The following is a 19,014-nucleotide window of genomic DNA, read 5'->3' on the forward strand; positions in this document are numbered from 1 at the left end:
ATTCCAAAAACTATATGTGTTATATATATATTTTTGCCTAACTGTATTGGACACTAGATTTCTCTTTACATGGAAAAGAAAAACAGAGTATTGCTGAGTCTCGGAAATGCACATGACATTTTCATTTCTAACACCTGAACATAACAGAAGTCAAAATTATCAGCTTCCCCAATTAAAGAAGTAAAACCATCACAGCAAAATACCAAAGACTACTCAGTTGCAAACCACATGAGAGCGGAGACTATATCCGTCTTGTTTACCATTAGACGTAATTATCTGTTAGACTTCAATAGTTAAAGTTAGTTGAATACATAAATGAGTCTTGGTATGACCCAAAGTCATACTGAATATATTAATAACACAAATTTGGTACATTAAAAACATCTTGGCCACTCTCAGTTGTTAAAACTTTATTATAGCAGTCTTCCAAATAGGTCTTTCTGGTAAGATAATTCACTTTACATAATCAATTTCAGTATGAGAAATCTTAAACAAATTGCTAAATAAAAGAAGTACCTTAGAATCAGTGTTTCTGTATTAAGTCTCCTGATCCAGCTCCATAACCTAATTAGCCTGTGATCCAATTTATGGATTGATCCCTTTGTCCTCTCCCCATATTGTTAAGTTCTGTTTTCAGTATCTTCTATAACTTTGGAATAAATCTATTAGTAGTCGGGGAGAAAGTTGTGTATATGATACAAATAGGGTTGGTTCATCAGTTCAGTTTTCTTTAATGGTAATTAATTACCAACTTGTCCATCACGCTACTATCACAACCGCCAGCTAACCTCAATTGTCCCCTGGACTGTTTACCAATCCTGTCCTTCTCCCAGCCCAGCAGCCTATCTGCCATCTTCTCAATAAATGGCTGTATTCAGGAGTAACCATAATATCCCATGATGTCATCTGCCAGCTTCCAAATTCAAATCAACTGACAAGTTCTCTTAATACTAAGGTCCATTGTGAATTAATTGTCCTTGATGAGTCTACTTGGATACAGATGAACACTGATTCCTCGTGTGGGTGCAAAGGGCACATTTCCCCCCTTTCCTCCTAATCTAGAACTCCAGTCATACCTACTCACTTGCATAGGAGTAACAAGGGCCCACCATGGTGGCCAATCACATTATCCAAACCCAGTCAGGGTTCTCCTTCATCCCAGGACCCAGAGCAAGGTTCCTATTCACTGTGACCCTAGGGACTCAGCAATGATGGAAGGGAGCAGCTGCAGAACTACCACTGAAGAAAACTCACTTTATATGCCATCAGCCCTGCCTGGTCATGCCTCTTCCCTCCCAGAGCATGTGCCCACAAGTATACAATAACCCACGTCTCTGCCCTGTTGAGCTGGAGTTGTCTGACGGAAGAGCACTTGACAAACACAAACTGCAAAATAACACAGTGATTCTTCTTTGCAATTAACATGTATTTATGTTTGTAATCAAGAAAAAAAAAACCATCCATGTTATAGTTTTTTAAATTAATATTTCTGTAAAGCAAGTGCATAGACTATTAATCACCCTCTTTGCCAAATCATAATGGAAAATTATAATTCACTTTGATGACATTTATTTCAAATTTAACTTTAAAAAATGATCCCATCATTCCTATTCTGACTGTGGCTGCTATGTTTAAAAAAAAAAAAATGCCCCTTGTGAAACCTGAAGCAACCAAAGAAGTAGCCCTCCAATAAGAATGCCTTGTTCTGGAACTCTCCCAAAAGTCTGGGTAGGGAGTGCCAAGAATGGAAAACCAATCACAGGTCACCACACCTTTAACTGCATGTCAAATCATGTCGCCTTTACACCAGCAAAAAGCTAAGATTCGAGGTCCAAATCAAGTAAAGGGTAAGTAACAACCACATGTGTTCTCAATGACATGTATTTTGACTTAAAATATAACGTTCACTCTTAAAACTACTGTGCATTTTAATAAAAATTCTACTAATAAAACCTTGTTTCTAGGGACAGCTGTGCAGGCTGTTCTATAAGAATCTGATTTATTAATAACAAAATTTATGGGGTGAGGAGAAAAGCAATACATATTTTTCTTGCCTGGCTTCTTTTCCCTATAATATCTTAGCGATGAGTCTCCTGCTGGCAGGCATTCTGTAGCCAAGAGGAATAAATAAGACACCAAGTTTCAGCCTGTGATGTTCTCTCTCTTTTCTCCCGTTCCTTAGCTGTTCTGTAACTCAGACCTAAAATTTTCTTTCTCCAACTTGTAAAAGAAACAGTTTGTCTCCCCATCTCCCCATGGGTCTCTTCATCTCCTGCTAATCATGCAGACTTAGATACAAATAAAGTCCCTGGTGTCTTTAATTTGGTCATGGATGAGTCTTCCGAGCCTCACCGGAGTCACCAACATCCAATTACATTCTCCTGGACAAGAAGTGCCTGCCAGTGGGACAGTCTCAAACAATAATTCTACAAACTAATTCACCGGTGGCTGGCGATTTAACAAATCCTCAAATGGAGGCATGTCAGATTTCTTGAAGCTTAAAAGGGCTTACTCCTTTCAATAAAGTTTCACTTGTAATATAGCTTGAAATCAGGCAACGTGATGCCCCCAGCTTTGTTTTTCTTTTTCAAGATTTCCTTGGCGATTCAGGGACTTTTCTGGTTCCATACAAATTTTAGGATTGTTTGTTCCAGCACTTTGAAAAATGCCATTGGTATTTTGATCAGGATGGCATTGAAAGTATAGATTGCTCTGGGCAGTACAGACATTTTAACAATGCTTATTCTTCCGATCCATGAGCATGGAATGTTCTTCCATCTTTCTGTGTCTTCTTCAATTTCTTTCATAAGTGTTCCGTAGTTTCTAAAGTACAGATCCTTCACCTCTTTGGTTAGGTTTATTCCAAGGTATCTTATGATTTTTGGTGCTATTGTAAATGGAATCGATTCCCTAATTTCTCTTTCTGCAGTTACATTGTTAGTGTATAGGAAAGCAACTGATTTCTGTGCATTGATTTTGTATCCTGCTACATTATTGAATTGCTGTATGAGTTCTAGCAATTTAGAGGTAGAGTCTTTTGGGTTTTCCACATAAAGTATCATGTCATCTGCGAAGAGACAGAATCTGATTTCTTCTTTGCCAATTTGAATACATTTTATTTCTTTTTGTTGTCCGATTGCTGTTGCTAGGACTTCTAGTACTATGTTGAACAATAGTGACAAGAGTGGGCATCCTTGTCATCTTCCTGATCTTAAGGGAAAGGCTCTCAGCTTTTCCCCACTGAGAATGATATTCACTGTGGGCTTTTCATAGATAGATTTTATGAAATTGAGAAATGTTCCCTCTACCCCTACACTCCGAAGAGTTTTAATCAGGAAAGGATGCTGTATTTTTGTCAAATGCTTTTTCTGCATCAATTGAGAGGACCATATGGTTCTTCTCTCTCCTCTTATTAATGTGTTCTATCATACTGATTGATTTGCGAATGTTGAACCACCGTTGCATCCCAGGGATAAATCCCACCTGGTCGTGATGTGTAATCCTTTTAATGCACTGTTGGATCCTATTAGCTAGGATCTTGTTGAGAATTTTGGCATCCATATTCATCAGGGATATTGCAAAGCTGTGATCACCAAGACAGCATGGTACTGGCACAAAAACAGACACATAGATGAATGGAACAGAATAGAGAGCCCAGATACGGACCCTCAACTCTATAGTCAAATAATCTTCAACAAAGCAGGAAAAAATATCCAATGGAAAAAAGACAGTCTCTTCAATAAATGGTGCTGGGAAAACTGGACAGCTATATACAGAAGAATGAAACTCGACCATTCGCTTACACCATACACAAAGATAAACTCTAAATAGATGAAAGACCTCAATGTGAGACAGGAATCCATCGAAGTCCTAGAGGAGAACATAGGCAGTAACTTCTTCGACATTGGCCACAGCAACTTCTTTCAAGACACGTCTCCAAAGGCAAGGGAAACAAAAGCAAAAATGAACTTTTGGGACTTCATCAAGATAAAAACTTCTGCACAGCAAAGGAAACAGTAACAAAACAAAGAGGCAGCCCACAGAATGGGAGAAGATATCTGCAAATGACACTACAGACAAAGGGCTGATATCCAAGATCTATAAAGAACTTCTCAAACTCAACACCCAAAAAACAAATAATCAAGTCAAAAAATGGGCAGAAGACATGAACAGACACTTCTCCAAAGAAGACATACAAATCGTCATTAGCCATCAGGGAAATTCAAATCAAAACCACATTGAGATACCACCTTATACCAGTTACAACGGCAAAAATTGACAAGGCAAGAAACAACAAATGTTGGAGAGGTTATGGAGAAAGGGGAACGCTCTTACACTGTTGGTAGGAATGCAAGTTGGTACAGCCACTTTGGAAAACAGTGTGGAGGTTCCTCAAAAAGTTAAAAACAGAGCTACCCTATGACCCAGCAATTGCACTACTGGGTATTTACCCCAAAGACACAGATGTAGTGAAAAGAAGGGCCACATGCACCCCAATGTTCATAGCAGCAATGTCCACAATAATCAAACTGTGGAAAGAGCCAAGATGCCCTTCAACAGATGAATGGTTAAAGAAGATGTGGTCCATATACACAATGGAATATTACTCAGCCATCAAAAAGGATGAATACCCAACTTTTACATCAACATGGATGGGGCTGGAGGAGATTATGCTAAGTGAAATAAGTCAAGCAGAGAAAGTCAATTTTGGTTTCACTTATTTGTGGAACATTATGGAGGACATTAGGAGAAGGAAGGGAATAGCATGGAGGACATTAGGAGAAGGAAGGGAAAACTGAAGGGGGTGGAAATCAGAGGGAGAGACGAACCATGAGAGACCATGGACTCCGGGAAACAAAGTGAGGGGTTTAGAGGGGAGGGGGGTGGAGAAATGGGTTAGCCCGGTGATGGGTGTTAAGGAGGGCATGTATCACGTGGAGCACTGGGTGTTATACACAAACAATGAATCATGGAACACTACATCAAAAACTAATGATGTACTGTATGGTGACTAACATAACATAATAAAGAAAGTTGACCATGGGACGCCTGGGTGGCTCAGTTGGTTAAGTCTCTGCCTTAGGCTCAAGTCATGATCCCAGGGTCCTGGGATCGAGTCCCACATCAGGCTCTCTGCTCCATGGGGAGCCTGCTTCTCCCTCTGCCTCTGTCTCTCATGAATAAATAAATAAAATCTTTAAAAAAAAAAAAGTTGACCTTAAAAAAAAAAATAAAGTTCACTTGTGAACTCTGTCACCTTAAATATAGCAGAGATCTTTGATATGTTCTATAGTCCCGAAGCTCAGGACTGGGTAAATGAGAGGCTCGATAAATACATGTTAAATGATGTATTTTTGTCACATCCTAGTGATTAACAGAAATCGCCAGGGCTCCTTTCCTAAAATATTGATCTGAGCAAGTACTAATACTCAAAGGATGATGGATTGAAAATCATCCAAGAGCCTTAATGATCACAAAGTTCTACCACCCTTGTTTGAATAGAGAGTTCAGCAAAAGGAAATATCTCATTCTTATCACTGATATGTCAAGAGCATTTCTTTCTCACATGCTTATGCCAAAAAAGTCCTCTATTGCCCTAAGCCAGAAAATTTCTCTCTGAAACATGCCTAGATCTAAAATTTTCTTAATAATAACCGTACCTAGTTCTTTGTATTTCCCACTATACCTAACTCTGTTCTTGTAAGTAAATTAGCTTTCTTACATAATGATCAATGAATGTTTTATGCACTGAATTGAACCAGTGCCTTTCAAAGACAACATTCCACCGTGGGCAGGAGGATCCCAGGACCAGCTTCTCCTCTACAGAATCTCCATGTTCCTGTTCTCAGACAATATTTCAGTATTAGTGACTCCTCATTCAAACAAACAAAGTAGCTGGTTCATTATACGGTAATTTATTCCTGAATATCAACTATCTCACCCCATCTGATTTGAATTCCATTATTCACTCTCACAATTTCTTACCACTTTTCAGAAAAATTAAGGCATCTCGATTCAGGCAGCATGTCCACATCTGTTCACTTCACCAAATACCAACTAGACCCTTTGCTTACAATTGCCAGGGCTGAAAATGTATTGAAAATACCTTAAACAAGCTTATTTATCAAATGTCAAATGCTAAATATATGCTGCTCCAGAATACTTGCCCTTCACTGGGAAGATATTTAGCAACCTGACATAACTACTGGTTTCCTATAAAACCTAGATTTTACTGCTGGGGATGTGGGAAGAGGGAGAGAGAAAGAAAGAAAGAAAGAAAAAGCCTTTAGTCAAAAAGCAAAAGCTGAAGTTAGTGATATCTACAATAGGGTAGCAGAAGAAATTCCAAAATAAGCCAGCCAGAACACTCTTAAACCCAGATAAGATACAGATGTAACCTAAAAAAAAAAAAAAAAAAAAAAAAAAAAAAAATCTGTAAAAACAGTTCAAGATTTAGGGAAGTCATCAGGCATGGTAAACAGTCCAATTTTAAGTCGAACTCCCAGAGTGAGGTGCATTTCGTCATTTGATTCTTTGAAGTCCTACTATTTTGTAAAGATAATTAAGTGGTTCCCTGGCCTTGCACTTACTGCACCTGTATCCATTTCTAAAAGCCATTTGTTCTGCCCACATTTGGTAGAAGTCAGAAGTTATGATAAAAGATAAAGGATCAAGAATCAGAATGAATGCTATAGCCCAAATGGGGGGAAAAATGCTCCTATTGGTATAATTTCAGAAAAAACTTCTTAGACTTTATTCATAGCTCATAAAGTTATACATAATTAGTCCCAAAGGAAGATACGGGTAGAAAATTAATAAGCAGATTTCAAGTTTTCTTGGTAATGAAAGGGCTTCCCTAGATTCACACTTTCCCTTCTGGAAATAACATGAGGATTTTTGCCCTTTTTCATGAAGCCAAGTGCCACATATATAATCAACTTCATCTAATTTTTTGATTCTTGACAACCAGTAAATGTATGTGTCTTGCAAGCTTACTCTATTTTTGGAAATGGTTGTGATATACAAAGTATATCTCTGTTGTGATCATAGTTCTCCAGTAAACAATCTGAAAATACCCTGTTTAAACTGGTAGGGCTTTGATTCAATTAAGAAAGAAGCTACTAGAGTTGAACACATGGACTTTTAGGTTTATCCATAAGGTTCCTCAATGTCTAAGACCTTGAGCCTTCCAGAAAAGGCTTGTGTAATCCCTAAGTCAATGAAAAGTGCCTGAATGGTCTGACTAGGAAAAAGGTAGAAGAAATTGTTTCAGGCCAAGTGATACACTTGCTTTGTAAATGAATTAGAAATATTTTAAAACCTAGAAAGACTATTTAGTTGAGACTCGATCAGATGGGATAATCAACCTAATTCTTTAGAGCTGATACCAAGGTTTTAGTGAATGAAGTGAAAGCACGTTTAGCCACCATGCAGCACATTTATACAGTAGTGATTTCTGTTAAAGTATTCTCTTATTTAAAAAGTTATTTTAAAAAAATTAAGTATTCTCTTATTAAAATGGTTATATCTAGCCTGAAGTTCACTTATCCAGAATTCAAAGCAGAAGTGTCTATTTTTTGGAAGGGAGAGAATTATCATTACGAAGGGCTATTACACTATGTTCTGTGGAGGGTCCTTTACACATCACTTCATTGAAACACTGGAGATTTTAACCCCAATTTTATAAATGGAAGCCTCAGGAAAGTAACAATGGCTTAGCCCAAAGGCACACAACTGGGGACTGACAAAACGTTAGCATTCAAGACAGCCAGTCCGAAAGTCCATGCCCTTTTCCCTGCGATACCATCCCCAATACTAGTATGATTTGTCAAATTTCCAATAAAATGGTGACTTGCCTTATAGGCTTGTTGACCCAGTGCACAAGATAAGCAGATTCTCATTACTATTTCTTGATATTATATTCATTATAAGCTATTTCACTTCAGCTTCATTGCACATAATGCAGTAACCTGAATATGCTAGAAAATTCTTTCACAGTACATGATGATTTTTTAACTCATTTAGAAGTTATACATTCAATATGATTAAGCAGGATGGAAAGCTAGTTTCAACCAATAAGCAAATGGCTTTTAAATATGGCAATATACAGATGATGAAGCCAAAAAAAGATTGAAGGGTGTGTTTTTGTTTTTTTTTTTTAATGAAAAAGTAGACACAAGTACAAAGGCTAATCTAAGAAACTCGAAGAAATTGTGAGCCCTGAATTGCAGAGAATGGAGCAGAGTATAAAGTTCCTTACCAGTAAGCAGAAGAAAGAGAAGAAAATTGGCTCACTGAAAATGATGAGGGAATTGGAGACAGGGATAAGGAAATGACAGTTATTTTTCCCATGATTTTAAAGTGAAGGAATAGAACACAGAGCTCCTGAAACTAAGATTTTATTTTTCAGGGAGAAAGCACATAAAGACCACATAATGTAGAGGAAAGAAAAATGTAAGTTTTGATTAAATGTCCTGAATGGAAACGAGAATAATGAGGGGGGATGGGGGAGTTTCTAATGATGCTACTTTTGAAAATTACCAGATTTTCCCAACTTTTTAAAAGGAGTCATTTTGGAACTAAGGACCTGATTGTTATAAGAATTTTCTGGTAATTTGGTGATGCTTATAATTTCTAGCTCAGTAGGTAAAAAGAAGATCTAATTTAATATGTTATTCTTCATAATATTACAATTTTACAAAATCTGAAATATCACATTGGGAAAGACAGCCTTCTTTGGGAGAACAAAATTAAATCTGATGATATATGAACCGAAGAGGGGGAAAAAAGTCACATTGGTTATCAGGTCCTATCAGAATAAGCTGTTCTACTTAATCTTCATAGGTATTCTAATAGAATAAACTTCCTAGAGTTACTATCTGGATAATATGAGCTAACGATTAAAATTATTGAACACAATAACTAGCTTATCTGCCACAGATATTAGTTAAGCTGTCATTTGAATATTTCTTCTTTGTACCAGTGAATGTCATTATTTGAAACAGGGTGAAACTTAACAGAATGAACTTGTTAAAAATGAAGTGTGTACATCTACAAAAGCTTAATTATAATTACATAGTCAACTGTGATCATTTTCAATAGTTCTTGGCAGAGACAAACGAGCATAATGAGTTCCATTAATGGACTGATGTGTTCTGTTTACGTGCCAGGGAGGGACTTAATAAAAGTGTCAGAAATAGGAGGCAGGCATACGAAGGGAAATACCAGGTACAGCTGAAAATCCGTGCGGTTGTGTGAGTGGAGTCATCATGCAATGAATGAAATTTCAAGTTATTTGAGAAAGTGATTTTTGAACTGACATACCAAAAGTCAGTATGTAAATCCTCAGCTGGTAAAATGGCTACTTTCAGCTTTTAACTTTTTAATAAGTGAAAATGACATTAACCTCGATATTATCTCACCCCTAATGTTCCTGTTTTTGGAAAACGAGGATGTTTCCACTGACGTATTATTAGAGCATGAGCTCTGTCCCAGCCTGGATTTCACAAATGTCATGGTGCAAGGCGATGCCTGACACCATATTTTCCTTTGGTGGGATTAGAAACCTTGGGACTATTTTTCACCAGCTGTTCACCTCTTCCATAAAACAATATAGATTTCGGAAGGGCAAACCTCTATGATTCAATTGCATTTAAATGGCACACATAACCAAAAAACAAGTCAGGACTGAGTAAACTGCAGCCACAGATACTCTTAACAAGGGAGCAAGGTAGGCTAAGCAAGTCATATCAAAGTAAATCAGTCTTTCACTTAAATTAACCAAAATTCATTTCCACTGAATTTAAAAATCAAGGGATTCATAAACGAAATTCCACATGTAACGGAAGATACAGCATCTACCAACCACACAGAACACTTCGGGTTTCTGTTACAGTGGACCCTCCCTCCTTCATTTCTCCAATCTGATGTTTCCCGACCCTTAGCACAGCTCAATGGAATTCTCTGTGGTGATGGAAATGTTCTATATATAGCTGGGCTGTGCAATAAAGTAACCAGCCACTAGCCGCTTGCGGCTACTGAGCATTTGAATGAGGCTCATGCAACTGAGTTGCATTTATGATATCATTTGATTTTAATTGATTTAAGTTTAAATGGCCACAAAGCACTAGTGGCCACCAATTGGGCCATGCAGTGGACCAATATGTAACAGTGAAATAATATCTGATGATGCTTAACAGTCCTCAGAGAAAACAAACAGCAACCATCTCAGTGGGGCGGAACTCCAGATGCACATTGGGGTCTCCGGGGGAATTCTCTATGGGCCTGGGTGGTTCAGCCGGCTAAGCATCTGACTCCTGATTTCAGCTCAGGTCATGATTTCATGGATCTGAGATAAAGCCCTGCGGGCTGGGCTCCTGCTCAGCAGGGAGTCGGCTTGAGAGTCTCTCCCTCTGCCCCTCCCCTCCAAGTGCATTCTTTTCCTCTCCCTCCCCAAATAAAAAATAAATCTTTTTTTTTAAAAAATAGAATCATCTGGGGAATTTTGAAAACCATTCTGGGACCCTCCCTCAGGGTCTAACCTAATTGATTTGGAGAGGGGCAAGGGAAGCAGGATTGCCATCTCTAAATCAGAACAATACATGAACCTAAGTAAGGAGGATGCTCTCAAGACTAGAGTTTCCAGAACTTCATTCATTTTACATTACTGTGGAGGCAACTGTGAGTGGCGAGGCAGCCCTTTCCAGAGTCAGAGCGGGTTACAAAGTGAGACTGCCGAGTTTTAAAGCTCCTGCCCGATTTTCAGAGATAGTCAGATGGAACTATAAAGATATAGGAAAATGAAATGTAGGTAAGATACAGGTATGGGAAGAAACAGGAAACTCGCTGAGCGCAAAACACAATTATGAAACTTACAACAATTGAACCAGCTGATATAGTTATTGAATATACTGTAAGGAAAAGACGTAAAAAAAAAAAAACCCGTATTTTCCATAATTATGTTATCAAAATAATCTGAGATTAGGATAAACATTTAATCACATTAGCCCAGGGACAGCCTTTTCTGTAGGATACACTACCGACCTGACATCTCTATCTTTCCTGATTGTACATCTCTATTAGGAAAAAATACTTGAGCAAGCGCTCCCAATACATGTTTATATTTAATTACATTAAAGTGCTAATGTATTAATATGTGATGTGAATATAACAGAAACAAGCTGAAATACAATATTCTTAATGAGACAAAAAAAGTAAGAAATTATATTCTTTTCTTCCTACACCTTGAATAGATTGTGTTATGTGCTTCTGAAACAACTACTAAACGATTTGACAGGAAGGAATATTTAGAAACTGACCCATTAACTACTGCTTGTGACAAATACCAATCAGATTTTAATTACCATTTTACAGACGGACAATCTGTGGCACAGTACAGGTCCAGAAGAGGAATCCAGTGCTCTCTGACTATGCTGAATCTCAATATCAAGATGAACTTTCATCACTACAGAGTTTACCATTGTGTAAGTTAAAAAAAATGAATGCCACCTATTTGAGAGTGGGAGTATGACCAAGGCCAACAAGAAAGATCCATTTGGGTTTTGCCCTGTTTCTCTTTTGTAATTATTAATTTATTATTCTCTAATAGGATTTGCTGCTACCACTTATTCTAGCATCTAGGTCTGCTCTGTCCAATCCAGTAGGCACTAGTCACATGTTGCTGTTTAAATTTAAATTTAATTTAAGTTGAATTAAAAATTCCTCAAACTGGGAACATGACATGTGCTCAATAGCCACATGTGGCTAATGGATACAAAAATGGGTAAAGGTGATTAGAGGTACAAAGTTCCAATTATAAAATAAATAAATCACAGGGATAAAAAGTATAGCATGGGGAATATAGTCACTAACATTGTAATAACTTTGTATGGTGACGGACAGTAACTACATTTCTCATGGTGAGCACTGAGTAATGCATATAATTGTTAAATCACTATGTTGTACAACCTGAAACAAATATAATATTATATGTCAACTATACTTCAATATAAAAATAAATAATCCAATAAGGATGGAAGTTACTTCTGGTAAAGGCAATACATGCTATAGCAAAAGTATGGAATTTGTAGTTGGACAAACACGGAGCTCGAATCTTCACTCAACCACCAATGCATATTCAAATTACTCAAACTCTCTGAGACTGAGGTTGGTCATCATTAAAATTACTTTAAAAATCTAATTCAATGAAGGTTGCACAACAATGCAAATGTGCTTAATACCACAGAACTGTACACTTAAAAATGGTTGAAATTGTGAACTCTGTCATGTATATTTTACCACAATGAAAAAAAACCCTACTTCCAATGAATTGGACAGAACAGAACATTTCCATCTTAGCAGAAATTCTATTAAACTGTGCTACACTAGATATGTAGCGTATCCTTCTAGAACTGTCAAGAGATGAAAAAGATGTTGCTGCCAACAGAATGTCCTCCCCACCTAGTTTTTGCAACAATGAGAACTGTTCACACCTTTTCCACCCCCTCTTTTATCCTCTGTCTCCATATTCATAGCACCTTACAGCTGGATTTGTTTGTGGCCCCTGCCTACAGTTCATCCCCTCCCTGTCCCCAAGCCAGCCAATGCAGAGAAAGATGGTATGTCAGCATTCCTCCTTGTCTGTCTGGTGAAGCTTGTAATTAAATCATGCTCCCAGACACGGCATAGCATAAGTTCCGCATCCACACCCATGGCCTAGGCCAAATAGCTGTGTAGTTCACCAAACCCCCCCACTTTGCACCTACACCACTCCTGAACAGCTCAACTGGCCAAATTCCAGAGGTCCTGCTTCTGCCCAACCTTTTCAGCCCTGAACCCGGTAGTAGGTAGAGAACTGTTATGGCACTTGCCACATGCCTTCCAGAAATAGACTCCACTCCCAGAGCCCTTGACTGATGGTGGGTGTCTTAACCCCTATCAACAGATATCCTGACACTGGTTTACACAGTGACTCCATCTACAAACCTTCCTAGTGGCTAAACCGGGTCTTCTTTGCTACACCCCATTGAATGCAGTGCTTGGACTGACACGGACTTCCTGGAGCTCGTTTAACTTTTCTCATCTTCCATTGTGCTCTGGCTTAGGATACAGTAGGGCCTCTCACCCAGCCTCAGTTGGCCCTCTTCCTGGGGCCCACAAATGGCTTCAAGTTGGAGAATCCCCAAGTTATGACATAATTCCCTAAAAACCCACAGTCCTTTGCCTCACTGTGAATGGCTAGCAGATGTCCCAGGGAGTTTGCGCCAATGTGATGAGGCTTTCCCTTTGAGTCTCAATGCCCTGTCATGGAATAGAACCCACGACCTTGGTGTCATTAGCACCAAGCTCTCACCAGCTAAGCTAACCTGCCTCTAAGTTTCCACAGAAGTTTAAGGTCACAGAGATTGGGTTGCCTTTTTCCATTTTATTCTCGGAAGATAAGGTGAATTACCTTGATTGCAGAAGTTGCCCAAATAAAAATATTTCAACTTTGTGATTTTTTGGAACAGTGTGTACTCTGAGTGGATGTGGAGCAAGCAATCAGAATGAGCTACCATATATCAGTTACAAAAATCGCTCTGAAAGAGACCTGATGACAGTGGGGCGTCTTGCTGAGAAAAAATTACTTTAAACCTAAAATCATTCAACTCTTTGCCAGTCGTTGCCTTAAGAAAACACATTCAAATAAAAGGATGGGGCATAAGTCACTGTTTCGAAACAATTTTTTTTCTCTATTGTTTGGAAAAGCTTTCATTGTTCGTGAAATCTCTTTGTTCCTTATTAGTGTTGCTCACTTACCTTCAAGAGGGATTGAAAACAGACTGATAAAGGATGGAAAAGTTAATTAATTTTTCCACAGTTTCATGAAGTATCTCCTAAGTGAATTATACTAGTCATTCCTGCTTCAGTTTTAAGCAAGGAGGGGGAAGGGTAACACAGTGAGTGGCTTTTGTGTATTCTTGCCATTTGTGATAATGGCTGCCACCTATCATCAAGACACAAATGGGACCAAGAAACATACAAATACCCCAAACACCAGAGATTTGCTATTGATATTTCAACATCATGATGATGAGTTGGATGAACTCATGCAAAGATATTTCTGAACTCAGCTAAAATATAGTTAAGTACCAAATGAGGAATAAAATAATTACAGTTGTGAAATTTATCAGCTAAATACAATAATAACAATGTACAGATGTATTATAGTAAGACAGCTGGACAAACTCACTCCAAAAGACAGGAAGAAAACATAAAAAGAAAAAGAACTGCAGGAATAGAGTTTCCTAAAAATGAAAAAAATGGAGAGATGTCATCCCACTAAATCTATATAAGAATATCAAAGTTGTTTTTTATAATTTTATTCATAAATACTTCATGCTTATTGTTGAAGATGGAAAATTATAGAGAATTTTATAAGTAGAAAATAAAAATCATACATAATTCCCTTACCCAGGACTAACTGTGCTACACATTTGTTGTCTCTCCTACCAGAATCATTTACTCATTCATTTATTCACTCCCTTCCTTATTGCTCAATACAAACCTATACAAATTAAAATGCTTAAGTTGTATTCATAATCCGCTTCCTTCACGATATATTCCACATGTCAATAAGTACATTTCTATATATCATAATTTGTAATGTTTGCAGTATGTTCTATTATATATTATGATTTCTCAACAAACCACCATTAGATTGATTTTTCACAACATATAGCAAACGTGTATACATTTTGATTCAGAAATTCAAGTTCTAGGAATGAATCCTAAATAAATAATTATTGCTGTGTGCCAAGACTTAGCAAGAAAGCTGTTCATAGTCTTGTTTAAAATCATGAAAGATGGGGTGCCTGGTGGCTCAGTCTGTTAAGCAGCCAACTCTTGATCTCAGCTCAGGTCCTCGATCTCAAGGTCATGAGTTCAAGCCCGTGTTGGGCTCAAATAAAAGAAAAGAAAAGAAAATTATGAGGGTTAGGTGTTTGCTTCAGCATCACATACACTAAATTGGAATGAAAATCGTGAAAGTTAGAAACAATATAAATACCAATAATTGAAAAAATAGTTAAATTAATTATGGTATGTCTATACTGGAATGTTAGTGCAGCCACCCTAAAAAATCCTGTTTTGAAGAATACTGAATAGCATAGGAATATGATAAACAAATAGGCAGGATAATCCTGAATTTATAGTTTTTTAATAAATACGTGACATATCTGAAAGAATAAGATAATGTAATTTTTAAAAGATATGTCTTAAAACTATCAGTAAAATGAGATAGCTAGGAGTAATTTTTTAAAATACAGAAGGCCTTTTGGAGGAAATTTTACAATATTATTGAAAGTAATTTAAAAGACCTAAAATAAAAGGAGAGTTTTAAAATGTCAATGGGTGGGAAGACATACTATCACAAAGATGTCAATCCTCCTTAAATTAATTTATAAAATTCAATGAAACTTCATTAAAAGTTGATTTAAAAAATTCCGTTGGAAGTAAAAAATAGCCATAAATAGCCAAAACAATTTTGAAGAAGAACAAAATCCTTTACAAGAAGGATTATAAAGTCAAAGTAATTACAAAGTTATTGAAATTGAAACCGGGCTTAGTGAAGGCATAAACAAATAAAGGGGAAAAAATAGCAAAGAGAGCCAGAATCAGATTCTCATATAGGGGAACTTCACAGATAATGGAGGTACCTTTATAGATCAATGAGAAAAGGATGTATTATTTAATTAATAGCTCTGAGACAATTTTGTTATCCAGATGGAAAAAAATAAATTTTATCCCTACCTCCTATCATAAACAAAAATCTCTTTCAGCTGGAATAAGTAACAAAACGTGAAAAAAATACTTTAATACTTTTAAAACAGATTTTAGATAGATAATAGATAAATAACTTTATAGTGTTCAAAGAGGGAGGGATTTATCAAACAGAATTCAAAGCACAAGCTGAAAAAAGGAGTATGATAAATTTCATACTTTAAAAATTAAAGTTTTCTATGAAATAGATGATACCATAAACAAATCAAAGACAAGCTACATACTATATTAACACATTTGCAATACACAAAATAAATAAAAAAATTAGAATTCAGAATATACAAAGAGCTCTGAAAAGTCAATAAGAAAAGACAACCCGAAGTTGCTTGTACATTCTTCTTGCTGGCATCATGTTGCTATAGTATTTGGACATAAAAATTCAGAGCTGTGATAGGTGTCTCTTTAAGGGATTTTTTTTTTAATCTAGCTTGTTATTTTTTAAGCACTGTCTAGTCCAGTTTCATTTAATTTTAAAATGTTTTATGAGTCCTAGATAAATTAACTTTCTATTGATTTTTAATGACAATTATTTTTATTTCCCTCTCAAGATTTTAAACAGTTTCTTTCCTAAATCAAAATTAATCTTAACTAATACAGTTTCTTAAAAACAGTCACCTGTTTAAAAAAAAAAATGTGCTTCTAATTTCCTCACTTGACTAAGAAAACTCTGTCATTGAGTTCATTGTTTGGGTTTGTCCTTCTCTACCTGTTTTGCCACCTGTGGAAAAAGTTTTTAAAATATCTCATAGTTCTCAAGCTCTTACAATTTTTTAAAGATGGTATCTAACAATCATTCATTCTACCTTCTAACATCAACCTTTTGTTAATGTGTTAATCCATCACCCTTTAATGTCTCACATCTGTCTTCCATCATCTTTTCATCTTTTTCAGATGTGGGTGTGGGATCCAAGAGCGAAGCCTGATTTAGATTTTCACTAAAAGTTGAAAGTCATTAATTTTTACTTTACTGAAGTAAAGTTTACTTTACTTTTACTGAAAGTATAAATCTTGAGCTACTATCTTTCTGCTTTCAAATAGAAAAGTTAGCCTGCCTATAGGCTATGCTCGTGATGCTCAGGAATCTTTCTTAATTTCTGTATTTTTTCCCCAAATCCTTAGATGCCCCAAATATGGAGAAGTAAGCTCTTGGGACAGTTTAACATGTTACTTTTAACACAAAAGTTTCTCTCTCTTTTTTTTTTTAATGGAAAAGCAGGTTCTACTAGTCTAGTCTGTTTTTTGAGGATTATGCCCCAAATCTAGGTCCTTAACTACAGGAATATTGCCTTTATTTGATATGCCTCTGTTTATTTTCCTATTATCACCTGATTAGTTGGAGTTCAAACCTATTTTTTCCCTACTGTGAGGTCCACCTGCTCCACCTGAATCATCATCAGCTCTTTGCGTGACTAAGTGATGTACACCTCACTTGCATTTCATCTCTCCTCTGTTCTTACTGCCTTTAGCATACTGAGCACATTCGGAGCATCAAACCTCAGTATTCTACCACCTTCCTTGTCAGTCCTTACCTCTCCTTTTCCTTTCTGTCTTTTTAAAGTAACACCAGTTCATCCACAGCCCCTCCAGATGCTGTCCCACGGCTGTGCCCTGGCTGGCTTTCCCACAGCTGGCTCTGCTTTTTTCTGTTTCAGTATTCTTGCATTGGACCTGAATCCTTTGTTAGAGTACTTTATTTTTTAAATATTCTCAGGATTTTTTTAAATTTATCTTGCTAGGGTTTGTTCTGCTGTCTGTTTTGTTTAGTTTGCCTTCTATCAGACGATTCCTCATGAATATATGACAGGTATGGATGGGCACTATTCTGACCCATTAGTACTACTACAAGCCAGAAAGCTACATCTCCTTGGGGGTAAACAATACATCCATGTGAAGAGAATCAATTCCATATGTACAACATTTAATTTGGGGAAGGATTCAACTGAGTAGATGGTGAACTAAAGCACTGGAGCAAACATAGTAAGTTATTCCAAAATCAGTTACTATTAAAAATTCTTAAAACTATTTAAAAAAAATTTTTCATGTAATGAATTAAAACCATATTGAGAGAGGGAGAGAGAATCAGAATGTACGTGAATACATTAAAAAAATAGAGCTAATATCTGCTTGCAAGAAAGGATGTCTGGAAAATTCGTGATAGGAACTGCCTCACTACATCTAATACTTTATAGGAAATCCCCATTCTATAGTATGAAAGGCATATTTTTGAATCCTTCACAAAATAATATAATCAACATAAAAATTAAGCTAAAGTGAAAAAAATGGAAGTTGACATTCAACAGTAAAGATGCTCTACCTAGAACTTCTCAAAACAAATATCTACCAACAAAACAGTTCATCTTATCTGTGATATTGAATATTATTAAAATAACTCAATAATATGGAAATTTTATTTTTAACTTAAAAATTTTGGGAATGGAATTTTTTACTCCCTTAAAATGAGCTTTTTTTTTACTAAATGCATAGTTTTATTTATTTGTTATGATAGTTGTAGTACTTAGTGTTAGTACTTTTCATGTTTAAAACTGCATTATAAATTTTCCATAAGTCCATGCATATGCAAAAAGTGGGGAGAAAGAGCGTGAGATTAATTATAGTAGTGGTATTACTTTAGTCATGCCTATATGATCTGAATAGTAGACTAATGCCAAGGGAATTGTTTAACTAAACATTAAGATAAACCACCTCTTGAGGCACCTGTGTGACTCAATTGGTTAAGCATCTGACTCTTGGTTTCAGTTCATGTCATGATCTCAGGGTCGTGAGATAGAGCCCTGCGTCAGAGCTCCATGCTGGGTGTGGAGCCTGTTTAAGATTTTCTCTCTCTCCTCTCCCCATGCCCCTTCCTGGCCTCCTCTCGCTCTCTCCCTCTCTAGAAAATAAATAAATAAACCACCGCTTCTCCTTTTTCTGTTTTCATTCATCTCACCATCAATAACAGGTATATACAAAAATAGTACTATGCTGTGACTAAAACAAGCATGTGACCATCCCTATAGAAATTAAAAATCCAATTGGAGAGATAGGAGATAGACATACTTTTAAAATACAATATACTAACTTGTTAGCTTGGCTCAACTATCTGGCACACAGAAGGTGAATCTTATACCCCATTCAACTCAGTGTTCAATAAATAAAGATATTATATATGCACTCCCAGGCAGTTGGCTGGGTGCT

At 36.6% G+C, this 19,014-nt stretch overlaps 1 protein-coding gene and 1 long non-coding RNA gene across 5 annotated transcripts in view; one reads left to right on the forward strand and one right to left on the reverse strand.

Annotated features, from left to right (window-relative positions):
• The window catches only part of LOC113927530, a 46,350-nt gene extending 32,674 nt beyond the window's left edge, over window positions 1–13,676 (forward strand). Inside the window, exons 2-3 of the long non-coding RNA XR_003521658.2 lie at window positions 11,374–11,483; window positions 13,509–13,676. This is a non-coding gene — a long non-coding RNA (uncharacterized LOC113927530). The remainder of the gene's footprint in view (window positions 1–11,373; window positions 11,484–13,508) is intronic.
• Window positions 1–19,014, reverse strand: part of ESR1 (estrogen receptor 1) — a 380,127-nt gene that overhangs the window by 169,717 nt on the left and 191,396 nt on the right. The gene's annotated exons all lie outside the window — the stretch shown is intronic.

This window comes from Zalophus californianus, chromosome 7, assembly GCF_009762305.2.
Source record: "Zalophus californianus isolate mZalCal1 chromosome 7, mZalCal1.pri.v2, whole genome shotgun sequence".
Classification (NCBI taxonomy): Eukaryota; Metazoa; Chordata; class Mammalia; order Carnivora; family Otariidae; genus Zalophus; species Zalophus californianus.